We start from the raw sequence: 12,975 nt of genomic DNA, 5'->3' as shown, positions 1-12,975 counted from the left end.
TAAGCGTAGCTTGTGTTAAGAGTACTAAGATGACTGATGAATATTTTGATAAATAATATACGTATATACTTATAATATACATATAAACACCCAGACACTGAAAAACATTTATGTTCATCACACAAACATTTTCCGGTCGTGGGAATCGAACCCACGGCCTCACAACGCTTCCTGCCAGCTGGCCACTCGGCGCCTTTCGTCGTGAAAGAAAAAGAAGTGGAGTTGACTCCACTTCTTCTTCTTTCACGACCAGGTTTCCTGTTAACACAAAAAGTATTTAACAATTAAAAAATTTAAACAAACCGACTCAGTTTTGCATTTGTTATATTGTATATGGGTAGACGTTAGACACGCGTATCTGACGCGTGTCAGATGCGAATTCAGTGGAAGCCTGTTTACCATAGCTTAAACCCCGTTTGCTGTGTATTTGATATACTCGTGAGAAGCACGTCCACTATAAATTATGCCCAAGATCTGTTTGGTTTGGAGTATAAAGATTGTAGACATTTTAAATTACACCATACAGATCCTCCTGCTTTTCGCGGAGTATAGCAAATTAAGCTTAATTTTCAATAAAACTTTATTATATACTTGAATAAGTCATGTATGAGATTTTTTGATTTTTTCACAAAAAAAAATTATCTCACATTTTTTTTTTTTTTCAATGAATAGTATGCTTTATTATTTCTAATACCTCCAGGAATAAAATAAAAGTTTCATGAAGATCGGTTCAGTAGTTTTCGCGTGAAAGCGTAACAAACAAACTTACATTCACATTTATAATATTAGTAGGAAAGTAGGGATAGGGATAGGGATAAAAGGCAAAGGTGACTGACTGACTGACTGATCTATCAACGTACAGCTCTAACCACTTGACGGATCAGGCTGAAATTTTGCACCCAGATAGTTATTACAATGTAGGCATCCGATAAGAAAGGATTTGTGAAAATTCTAACCCTGAGAGGGTTAAATGGGGGATGAAAGTTTGTATAAAATCCTTCATTTATGAATTTATTTTTAAGTTTATTCCATGAATCTTTGATTTTTGGTTTATGATTAAAAATAAAGAAGAGTAGTAAGTGTTTCAATATTTTAAAAATTTCAACTCAAGGGCATCAAATAGGGGATGAAAATTTGTATGAACTTTTCAGATTTTTTAAGTAGTTTACGTTAAAATGTTTCTATTAGCAGCAATACATTTTTTGTAACCTTTTTAGTAAAAATTTACCAGAACAAAAATTGAACTTAACCTGAGCAAAGCCGCGGGCAAAAGCTATTCTTAAATAAATACGATACAATACAATTATTGGTTGATAATTCAGCTGGGGTAATGGTAACGACCCGTATATATGAAGCTTTATATAACACCTTTCATTCGGCTTTCAGTCATGCATTAAAATTTTATTTGCAAATTTAAATGAGTAATTTAAATAACAAGTAAACACAAAAGCGTTCTCTCGTCTCTGAAAAGCCCACCGCGCGGCTGCGGGCAAATTTAAACTTTAGCCGCGCGGTTAATTATTGTCATAAATAGGGTGGAGAAAGCGGTGACAGCGCAATGGGTAAAGGCTCGACTTTACTTTCGGGGGACCGAGTTCGTATCCCAGTAGGTACGCACCTTCAACTTTTTTAAGTTACGTGCGTTTTAAATAATTAAAAACATCACTTGCTTCGACGGTGAAGTAAAACATCGGGAGGAAACCTGCATGCCTGAGAGTTCTAAATGTTCTCAAAGGTATGAATAAGACATATGTGACTTCGTCTTTGTTCGGATATTACTTGACGATAAATGAAATGAAATGAATAATTAATGACGATTAAGAAAGAGTAGGCCTATATCACATAAAACATGCGCATCTTTTAATTTGAACAAGGAACACTTAAGTAACAGCTTTTACGTTTGTAGTCAGTCACCTTTGCCTATATATAAGGCAAAGGTGACTGACTGACTGACTGTCTGACAGACTGATCTATCAACGTACAGCTCTAACCACTGGACGTATCGGGCTGAAATTTTGCACACAGATAGTTATTACAATTTAGGCATCCGCTTGTTGAGTCCCCCAATCCGCACGGGGCCAGAGTGGTGGACTACGGCCTTAACCCCTTCTTATTGTCTGAGGGGACCCGTGCCCTGTAGTGAGCAGATAATGGGTCGATATGATGAGGGTTGAAATGGTGGGATGAGACCAGTTGGAGTCATCGCACAGAAGTTTAGAAGAGCTTTTTGTCACAGACCTCCTTCGGGCAAGTGCTACCGCGATGCTTATTTCTGCCGCTCAGCAGCACTGTTGCAATGCTGTGTGATATGAAGGGCGTTGTTGCCGGTGTAATTACAGGCACAGGAGTTAACACCTAAGCCTTAAGATGATGGACACAGGGCGGCAAGTTGCAGGACATGTCCCTTGCATGCTCTGCGAAATTTTGCTTTGTTTATAAGAGATGTTTGCCTCCATACCATCTATAGGCCATCAGCATGGTCAATTAATTACGATAAAGAAAAAAAAACACTGGGACGATACTTCTGCCGTACTTCTGCCAATTGTGTTTTAAAGAAATTGCCTCCTCACCATCTATAGGCCACCAGCGTGGTCCATCAATTACGATAAAGAAAAAAAACACTGGAACGATACTTCTGCCGTACTTCTGCCAATTGTGTTTTAAAGACATTGCCTCCTCACCATCTATAGGCCATCAGCATGGTCTATCAATTACGATAAAGAAAAAAAATCACTGAGACGATACTTCTGCCGTGCCAATTGTGTTTTAAAGACATCACTTAATTTAAGAACTGACTTTCACTATTAAGTTTAGTTAAGATATTTGTGAACAAATTCCATGGTGCGTTATCGTTCTAAAATAATATTTTTGTTAATAATAATTATCTTTATTGAAAGGTATAAACCCAGTTATTAAAATATAAAGAGATAAATTTAAATAACAAGATAACAATGAAAATATTGTAAACGCACGTCCTTCATAATGATTACTCTTACACCTTCTAATAGCAAGTCATAGTTTATGGGTTATGTTATATCTAACATTTACAAAATCACTACAGATCATTTTCTATTCGCCTCATGGTGCACCGAAAGCCAGTGCTTGAAAATCGAGCAGTCCAGACCCTCTGCCAACGTGCTTAGGATTTCATAAACTGTCTATATTTCAAGAAAATGTTAACATTGAATGTTCATTGAATAAAGTCCATTTGACGGCCGACTGGCGCAGTGGGCAGCGACCCTGCTTTCTGAGTCCATGGCCGTTGGTTCAATTCCCACAACTGGAAAATGTTTGTGTGATGAGCATAAGTGTTTTTCAGTGTCTGGGTGTTTATATGTATTTTCTAAGTATTTATGTGTATATAATTCATAAAAATATTCATCAGTCATCTTAGTACCCATAACACAAGCTACGCTTACTTTGGGGCTAGGTGGCGATGTGTGTATTGTCGTAGTATATTTATTATTATTATTTTTTATTTCCTTCATTAATATTCGGAATTTACAACAACTCAACAAGCTGTAAAATAAATTACATGAGAAAAATATCTTAATATTGTTATTCTTACGAACAAGCTTCGCTCATTACTTATACGAAGTATATAACTAAGATGGAGGTTAAAAGCTTGTTCGTTTAAATCAGACTTTATTATCTATAAATTATTATATAAAGTAAATGTAACTTTGGCGCAACGGTGCGTGCCGTGAATTTAAGTAGGAGGTCCCGGGTTTGATTCCCGGCAGAGGCAATTTAGGAATTAAAAATTTTTGAATTTTCTCTGGTCTGGTCTCGTGGGTAGCTTTGGCCGTGGCTAGTTACCACCGTACCGGCAAAGATGAGCTGCTAAGCGATTTATGTGCCTATTAGTTCGACTGCTACTATCTTACACTGCATCATCACTTACGCCCAGGTGAGATTGCAGTCGACTTGTATAATAAAAAATTATCCCGCTCTTGAGAGAACGGGAACTGTGCCGAATTTCAAAATAAGAAGTATCTTATATCCTTTCTCTTTGTATGAACTTACATCGTGTCAAGTTTCATTACAACTCATACATTACTTTTGGCGTGATGCGCGGCCCAGACACCGAGTGACAGACAGACACGAATAAAAAAAATACAGTTCTGGGTTCAGTATCCCTACTTCCCTATCCCTACTAATATTATAAATGTCAATGTTAGTTTGTTTGTTCCGCTTCCACGCAAAAACTACTTAACCGATTCTCATGAAACTTTGTACACATATTCTTGGAAGTGTTAAAAGTAATATAGGATACTTTTTATCCCGACATTAAGCTCGGTTTCTTTGGGAGAGGGGATGAAAGTGTTTGATTATTTTACACCATAACTTTGACAAATTTAAATCTATTTAAATAATTATTTTTGTACTATAGAGATTATAATATGTGTTTAATTGGCCCAAACTGTGGTTGGAGATAGAGGACAGAAATCCTCAGCGGACAGTAGCAAACCCCTCATTTAAGGCTTAGCGATACTGAATACTTTAATTTTTTTTAGAACAAAAACTAAATTTAATTTCACATAAAAAACCAAATCAAACAAAATCAAACGCAGACAAAGTCGTGGGCAACAGCTAGTCAGTTATAAAGTGCCCTCAAAAAAAAAATTAAAAATAATAATAAAAAATATATTACGTCACCTAGCCCCAATGTAAGCTTAGCTTGTTTTATGGATACTAAGATGACTGATGAATATTTTTATATAGATATACAGATAAAGAGCCAGAACACTGAAAAACTATTTATTTTCATCACACAAACATTTTCCAGTTGCGGGAATCGAACCCACGGCCTTAGCCTAAGGAAGCAGGGTCGCTGTCCATGCGCTAATCTATCTCCAATGTACAGAATTCGACCCGTTACAGTTTTATTACAAGTTAAGATAACGATCTAGATCTTATCTCATATCTATATACTTATACATATAAGTACATAGATAAGTGATAATTAATTAGAAATATATAGATAAATAGGAATATTTCATTCGCGGCGTTTTTTTCACCGTGATATTTAATTCTAAGAACGCAACGTGCCGGGTTTCGAACTCTTCTCCCCTCGAAAGTGAAGCCCAAGTACTTCCCACTAGGCTAATGGCGCTAGGCACATACGAGAACATGTGTTAAGTAGTAGTGAGTATGCATAAAGCAGGGACATGGTATAAAATGGAAAAATCCTAATGCGAGCTATATCAAAAAAATTGGGTAGACAATGCTTTTGCCCACATATGAAGTATGCCACTGATAAATATATAACTAAATTAATGGCTAGAACTTTTGTATGTTAACTACATATTTCGCACGTGTCAAGAAGTCATGAGTTTCGACAACAAGAAAACAATAGGTATAAAGGGGTAATAAAAGAGGCAATAACGTCGAGACAACTCAATTAATCCGTAGTAATGGGAACAGTTAGTTAATTGACCGACGTTTCTCTATGATATGAAGATATCGATTTGTAGTTGTATAGTGTAAAGAGAGGATATATTTAGCTCTGAAGAAGCCTAAGAGTCACAAATAATGCGATGGAGATAATAGATAATATGCTCTGAGTATCTTATGATCAAATCATAAATGAAATCTGTCGAAGATCAGAATTACCGAGATAGCTCAACGAGTCGCGAAGCTTACGTGGCGAGGGGCGGGCACATAGCTCGGAGCACCGATGGATTTTGGGATCCCAAGGTATCGGAATGGCGACCCTGCACTGCCTTGGTAGAACTAGATGCAACGCAACTAGACATCGTCATGATTCCATTATGATGTCTAGTTGCGTACAGCATAAGCGCGTAGCAGTGTGCCGATACACGCAATAGTCACAAACCGTGTAATTTAAAACTCCCTACAAGTGACCTATGTCCAGTATAGCCGTCCATCAATTCAGTGCAATTATAAATAAATAAATAAACTACGACGATACACACATCGCCATCTAGTCCCAAAGTAAGCGTAGCTTGTGTTATGGGTACTAAAATAACCGATGAGTAATTTTATGAATAATATACCTACATAAATACTTATAACAAATAGATAAACACCCAGACACTGAGAAACATTAATGTTTATCATACAAACATTGTCCAGTTGTGGAAATCGAACCCACGGCCTTGGACTCAGGAAGCAGGGTCGATGCCCTGCTGCGCCAATCGGCCGTGAAATTATAGACAGATAGAAGAAAAGCCTAAATACAACAAAACGCAAAAAAAAAACAAAAGAAGGAGAACAGGAACACTACTTAGTTCTAGATTACAAAGGCGGCCTTATCAAATAAAGTGAACGTAGTAATCCAGCGAATTCAGAGCAAAAGAAGACAAAAAGAAATAATAATAGGCCAATCATAGAACAGCCTCAGATCAACATTGCGGAGAAAAGAAGATCGGAAAGCAACACACAAAACATATATACTTAGTCCATTGCCCAAAACTGGTGACACTAGAAAATTATTCATCGACGAAAAAGGTAAAAAAAAAAAATTTTAAAATATCAATAATTTCTATCGAGTTTTTAAACTTTTTATTGCCTGTTAAAGAAAAATAAGATTAATTTTATTGATTAATTTAATGGTCAGATTAATTTGTTTTTCTTTTAAGGAATACTTCGTCTGAACATGGATGTCGCTTGGCAAATGAAAAGAAACCCTTTAAAAACAGTCATCACGATATATAATAGTATCTAGTGCAGTGTTTTAATCTGATTCTCGTCGGCCCATTAGCTCAGTTGGTTAGAGCGTCGTGCTAATAACGCGAAGGTCGCGGGTTCGATCCCCTCATGGGCCATATACATCTTTTGGATTTTTGTAATGAAAATATTTTCATTATGTATTTATGTATTCTATAATTTTATGTATTCTATCTATATATGTATATATATATTATATTTTGTATCTAAGAGCGTCAAGAATTCAATTTAATAAGTCTATAGGTTAGGCATAAGTTTAAAGAATCTGTTAAAACACATTTATTACTTACTATAAAATTGATGAATTTCTTAAAGACAAGGTTGGAAGCATCCGGCTCCGCTTTCAGCTCTCACAAGATAGAAAAATTAATGTTAAAATGTAAAATTTAAATTGTTGGTGTTGGAAAAGAGCAACTGCTGAGTTTCTTGCCGGCTTCTTCTCGGTAGTATCTGCCTTCCGAACCGGTGGTAGAGTCACTAAAAACGGACAGACTTGACGTTTCAAAAGTGCTTATATTGGGCATACTTGAAATAAATGAATTTTGAATTTTTAAATTTTATAGATTAAAGATTTGAAACTAAGATTTTCGTGGTTAATCAACATTTCATAAATATAGTTCAACGGGTACATACCACGATAATAATATTGGATTTGTCTACGGGCCTTACACGGGACGGGACGGGGGTCGCAGTCGATATTTCAACCCAGTTGCATGGATCGTGGTCACGACGGGCCTTACACGGGACGGGACGGGGGTCGCAGTCGATATTTCAACCCAGTTGCATGGATCGTGGTCACGACGGGCCTTACACGGGACGGGACGGGGGTCGCAGTCGATATTTCAACCCAGTTGCATGGATCGTGGTCACGACGGGACGGGACCACGATCCATGCAACTGGCTCAGAATATCGACAAATCCAAAATCATTATCGTGGTATGTACCCGTTGAACTATATTTAAGAAGGTCTACAGATGTACAATTTTTAAGCTTAATATGCCATAATCCACGATTATATCCACGATATTATTCTTTACAGGCTTTTAATGTCTTTTCTTTTAAAAATCGGTGCTCTACTTCTCAAACGAGATCAGCCTCGTTTCGCAAATATGTGATTGAGATTTGAGACTAATTATTGTCATTTGTCGTCATCATCAATGGCCGGTCAATATTTACGATGGCAACGGTTGGAAGCGGCACCCGTGTGCCAATAAAAACAGATGTGACGGATGTTGGGAAATTATTTCCATCTCGTTCGTATTATACGGTTCGGTTCGTATTTTATTTGGTGGTTAAAGTAATTGTACTATTTTTTTATGGTAATTTTGAATTATTTAATTAATTTTTATTATTGATATACCGAGCAGATTGCGATTGCTATATCTCGGTCAGTAATAAAACCCATTTCTTAATGGGAAAAAAGTAATGATTAAACATTTATTATTATTAAAATATTATGTTTTGTAGTGATAATAATTGACAGACCGAGCAGACGACCTACCTCATGGTAAGTGGTAAACCATTGCCTATAGACAGATCAATAACTCACAGGGCATGCAAAGAGCACGTCCTGCAACATCAATTTGAGCTTTAACAGAGCAACTTCTTAATTTACAAGATAGCACTATCTTATTGTAGAGAAATGAGTCTATGTACGGACTGAAGCGATTGGCGAAACAACTATTAACTTTAGGACAGGGGATGTTAAGATCACGGAGTTTAAGCAAGCTCTTGTAATATCTTGATTTTATAACCAACTAGCTGTTGCCCGCGATTTCGTCTGTGTTTGATTTTGTTTTTTGATGTGGCATTAAAATTAATTGTAGTTCTAAAAAAAATTAAAGTATTCAGTATCGCTAAGCCTTAACTGAGTGGTTTGCTGCTGTCCGCTGAGGAGTTCTGTCCTCTATCTCTAACCACAGTTTGGGCAAAATTAAACACATTATATCCTATATAGTACAAAAATAATTATTTAAATCGGTTATAATTTGTCGGAGTTTTGGTGTAAAATCGTCAAACACTTTCATCCCCTCTCCCAAAGGAACCGAGCTTAATGTCAGGATAAAAAGTATCTTATATTACTTCTAACACTTACAAGAATATGTGTACAAAGTTTCATGAGGATCGGTTAAGTAGTGTTTGCGTGAAAGCGTAACAAACAAACTTACATTGACATTTATAATATTAAGTAGGGAAGTAGGGATTGGGATAGGGATATCCACTTTGTGCATCGATTAATTGCTATAAAAAAAAGAAGCACGAGGGTGGAAACCAGGCTAGTTTAATTAAAACCAGAACGTGTACACTTTGTCTACATTGTACACATATAAATAAACTCGTACCATTTATGGTTGCTTTTATGTGAAGTAGCAATTTTATTGACTCGTTTATTGTCTTCTAGAATTTAGTGAGCACATTACTCTCAAGCTATGTGACACTAACAAGGTGTGCGGATTTAACGAGACACAGATAATAAGAATAGGTGTGTGTCTAGGGCTCTTTCCCAATTTACTTGTTGAACCGGTGAGTAAATAGAATTATCTTCAACACCTAAAAGAAAGTATCTTTATATATATATATCTCTTGTGTGCGTGTGAATGTCACTGAACTCCTCCTAAACGGCTGGACCGATTTGAATGATTTTTTTGGTACGCGTTTGGGTGGCACCCTGGATGGTTTAGATTCACAAACCAGCCCGACAGATGGCGCTGGGGCTCCGCTTGTCTTATATATATATTTCTTGTGTGCGTGTGTCACTGAACTCCTCCTAAAGGGCTGGAACGATTTGAATTATTTTTTTGGTGTGCATTTGGGTGGCACCCTGGATGGTTTACATTCACAAACCAGCCCGACAGATGGCGCTGGGGCTCCGCTTGTCTTATATATATATTTCTTGTGTGCGTGTGTCACTGAACTCCTTCCTAAAGGGCTGGAACGATTTGAATTATTTTTTTGGTGTGCATTTGGGTGGCACCCTGGATGGTTTACATTCACAAATCAGCCCGACAGATGGCTGGGGTCAGCTATGTTAAGTTTACTGATCAGGAACTGATAAGATTCTTTTTTTATTAGGGTTTAATACATTGGTGGGAGGGTAAAATGGTTAATGTTTAGTATGTAGATTAATAAAATATAGTTTACTAGCTGTTGCCCGCGATTTCGTCTGCGTTTGATTTTGTTTTTTGATGTGGCATAAAATAAGTTGTAGTTCTAAAAAAAAAATAAAGTATTCAGTATCGCTTAGCCTTAAATGAGGGGTTTTCTGCTGTCCGCTGAAGAGATCTGTCCTCTATCTCCAACCACAGTTTGGGCAAAATTAAACACATTATAACCTATATAGTACAAAAATAATTATTTAAATCGGGTATAATTTGTCGGAGTTATGTTGTAAAATCGTCAAGCACTTTCATCCCCTCTCCCAAGGAACCGAGCTTATTGTCGTGATAAAAAGTATATTATATTACTTCTAACACTTTCAAGAATATTGGTACAAAGTTTCATGAGAATCGGTTAAGTAGTTTTTGCGTGAAAGCGTAACAAACAAACTTACATTGACATTTATAATATTAGTAGGGATAGGGATAGGGATAAAGATAGGGATTATGTCTGTAGATAGGTGCATCAGAATCCACGCTAGTGTATTAGGAAAATTCCTGTAATACTAATCGTAAGTTGAAAAAATTAATAAATAATAAATAACTGCCGTAACTCTTACAGGTTGGCATCTTAGATTGCATAATAACTTAAGTGGTAATTACCACCGGATATGAGGATGAATATTTGACTGTAGTTAAATAAAGAAGGTCCCGGGAATCGAATCCTGGATCTCTATCTTAAGACTGTAGGTGTATGTAAGGACCACGTTACCTTTGTCTTCAAAACACACTTCAGTAGCTTCAAAAGCCCAACAATGATCAGCATTCGTACCGACTTCAATAATCTTCTTCTTCTTTGTCGTTACACTCTTGGCAGAGTGGTCGTGGTCATCATAAAGCGTCTTTGAGGGCAGATGTCACACGCCCCACGAGCATCCGCCACTTCTCTCGGCTGGCCGAAAGCATGGTGCACTCGTGCAAAGGGCCACCCACAGCAGACTTAATCTGATCGGTCCATCGTATAGGTGACCTTCCTCGACCTCTAGTGCCCTCCACCTTGCCCTGCACGACAAGACGCTCTATGGAGTCACTCTCACGCCGGGAGACGTGCCCGACGTGACTTCAATAATATCCAAATATTTTTCGTATAAAACCCATACAAAATATGTCATTATATTCCCATTAGCGTCTCAAATGTTTTGTTTTACTTTCTCCTTTCATAATACTTATGTGAATTATACAAATGAGATAGATATACGTAACTGTAAGCTCAGTAAACAGATTTTTATTGATGGTTTGTTTATCGATGTATGTATGTCGCTGCTATTAATCGTTGATACTCGTGAATACGTGATATACGTTTATGACAAATTTACGCAAATTTGATTTTCTATGACATTTAAGTTGTGGTGTTAAATGTTGTAGCATAGAAATTGGGGAGTAGATTTCTGATGTAACTGTAGAGCTTTTTATTTTGTAGTAAGTACTAAATAAATAATAAATAAATATACTACGACAATACACACATCGCCACCTAGCCCCAAAGTAAGCGTAGCTTGTGTTATGGCTACTAAGATGACTGATGAATATTTTTATGAATTATATATACATAAATACTTAGAAAATACATATAAACACCCAGACACTGAAAAACACTTAATGCTCATCACACAAACATTTTCCAGTTGTGGGAATCGAACCCACGGCCTTGGACTCAGAAAGCAGGGTCGCTGCCAACTGCGCCAGTCGGCCGTCTAAATTAGAGAATTTTGTGACAGCGCTCGTTTCCGAGAATACTATCGCATGCTTATTTCTGCCGCTAAAATTGCGTCCTGCTAGTCATGACTTACGGTGCCGAAATGTGGACACTGACAGCGAGGCTGATTCACAAACTTCAAGTCGCTCAACGTGCTATAGAAAGAGCTATGCTGGGTATTTCTTTGAGGGATAAGATCAAGAGGTGATTCGCCAAATAACTAAAGTAACTGACATAGCCCTTCAGGCTAGCATACTAAAGTGGCAGTGGGCTGGTCACGTTTGTCGGAGGACCTATGGACAATGGAGTCTAAAGGTCCTCGAGTGGAGACCGCGTGTCGGTAAACGGAGTGTCGGGCGCCCGCATCGACTGGATGACGAAAGCCGAAATACCTATTTTCGGGTTTCGTCGTAAGTTGCCGTTGCTTGAAAGAGGCCTATGCCCATCAGTGGACGCAATTTGGGTGATGATGATGATGATGATGATGATAATGAGTAAAATTGAAATAGACTATTTTTTGCTTCATCTATCGTCTCACTTCTCTCACATAAACAAACACAAACGCACGCAAAGTAGCGGGCTACAGCTTGTATTATATATAGGTACACAGATTGCTAGGCTATTACAGAATTAATAATAATTATATTAATTTCAAAATATATGATAGTATTAAAAAGTACTAGCAAAGCGCTGGTCATAAATATGTCACAAAATTCATCAAGCTATTTTAATTATAATCGCGCATCTCACTTGCACTAGTGATGCGCAACTTTATTTTTCGTGACATCGTGCTTATAAAAGTTTTAAAGCCCAAAACACAGGTTATGTAAGTAAAACTATGCTACAAAAAGAAGTTCGAAGTTCGTGCTTCTTTACTTAGATTTTACTTTACTCGTGATCTTCGTGAGCCTCGTAGAGCTCACTAAGCCGTTTCGGTAAATATCACTTACTTGTAAAATAGTCGTATAAGCCCACCAACCTGCATTGGAGCAGCATGACACAACCGCCTCTTCTATAATAGAGATGGCCTGTGCCCAGAAGTGGGACTTTAATAGGCTTCGGATGTAATGACCGCCTAAGATTACTAAAAAAACCAAACTAACGTAAGGTTGTAACAGTGACAGTCAGAATAAAATGCGGTTTAAAAAAATCTCCAGGAGAGAGTCTGGTCTGGTGAGAGGCTTCGGCCGTGGCTAGTTGCCAATGACAAAGATTTGCCGCCAAGCGATTTATCATTCCGATGAAGCCGATTAGGGCTACGGTTTTGTATAAATCAAGTTAGCTCGCTACTACTGTGGATCGCTTACAACCAGTACATGCTCGCCACGGGAGGAATATTTCTACCCACTATCGTGTATAAGATAAAATACTATCTCTATAGAAAAAATAGCACGCTAGCACTACTGGGAAGATTGCAGTCGAAAACTAAGT

The 12,975-nt window shown here is 37.4% G+C and overlaps 1 protein-coding gene and 1 non-coding gene across 2 annotated transcripts in view; both read left to right on the top strand.

Annotated features, from left to right (window-relative positions):
* Nucleotides 1-12,975, top strand: part of LOC120634398 (soluble guanylate cyclase 88E) — an 80,912-nt gene that overhangs the window by 23,174 nt on the left and 44,763 nt on the right. The window lies entirely within an intron of this gene.
* Trnai-aau lies at nucleotides 6,718-6,791 on the top strand. The gene has a single exon. It is a non-coding gene; the product is annotated as a tRNA-Ile (tRNA).

The sequence above is a fragment of the Pararge aegeria genome, chromosome 23 (assembly GCF_905163445.1).
Source record: "Pararge aegeria chromosome 23, ilParAegt1.1, whole genome shotgun sequence".
Classification (NCBI taxonomy): Eukaryota; Metazoa; Arthropoda; class Insecta; order Lepidoptera; family Nymphalidae; genus Pararge; species Pararge aegeria.
This window is presented reverse-complemented; position numbering and strand designations above follow the sequence as displayed.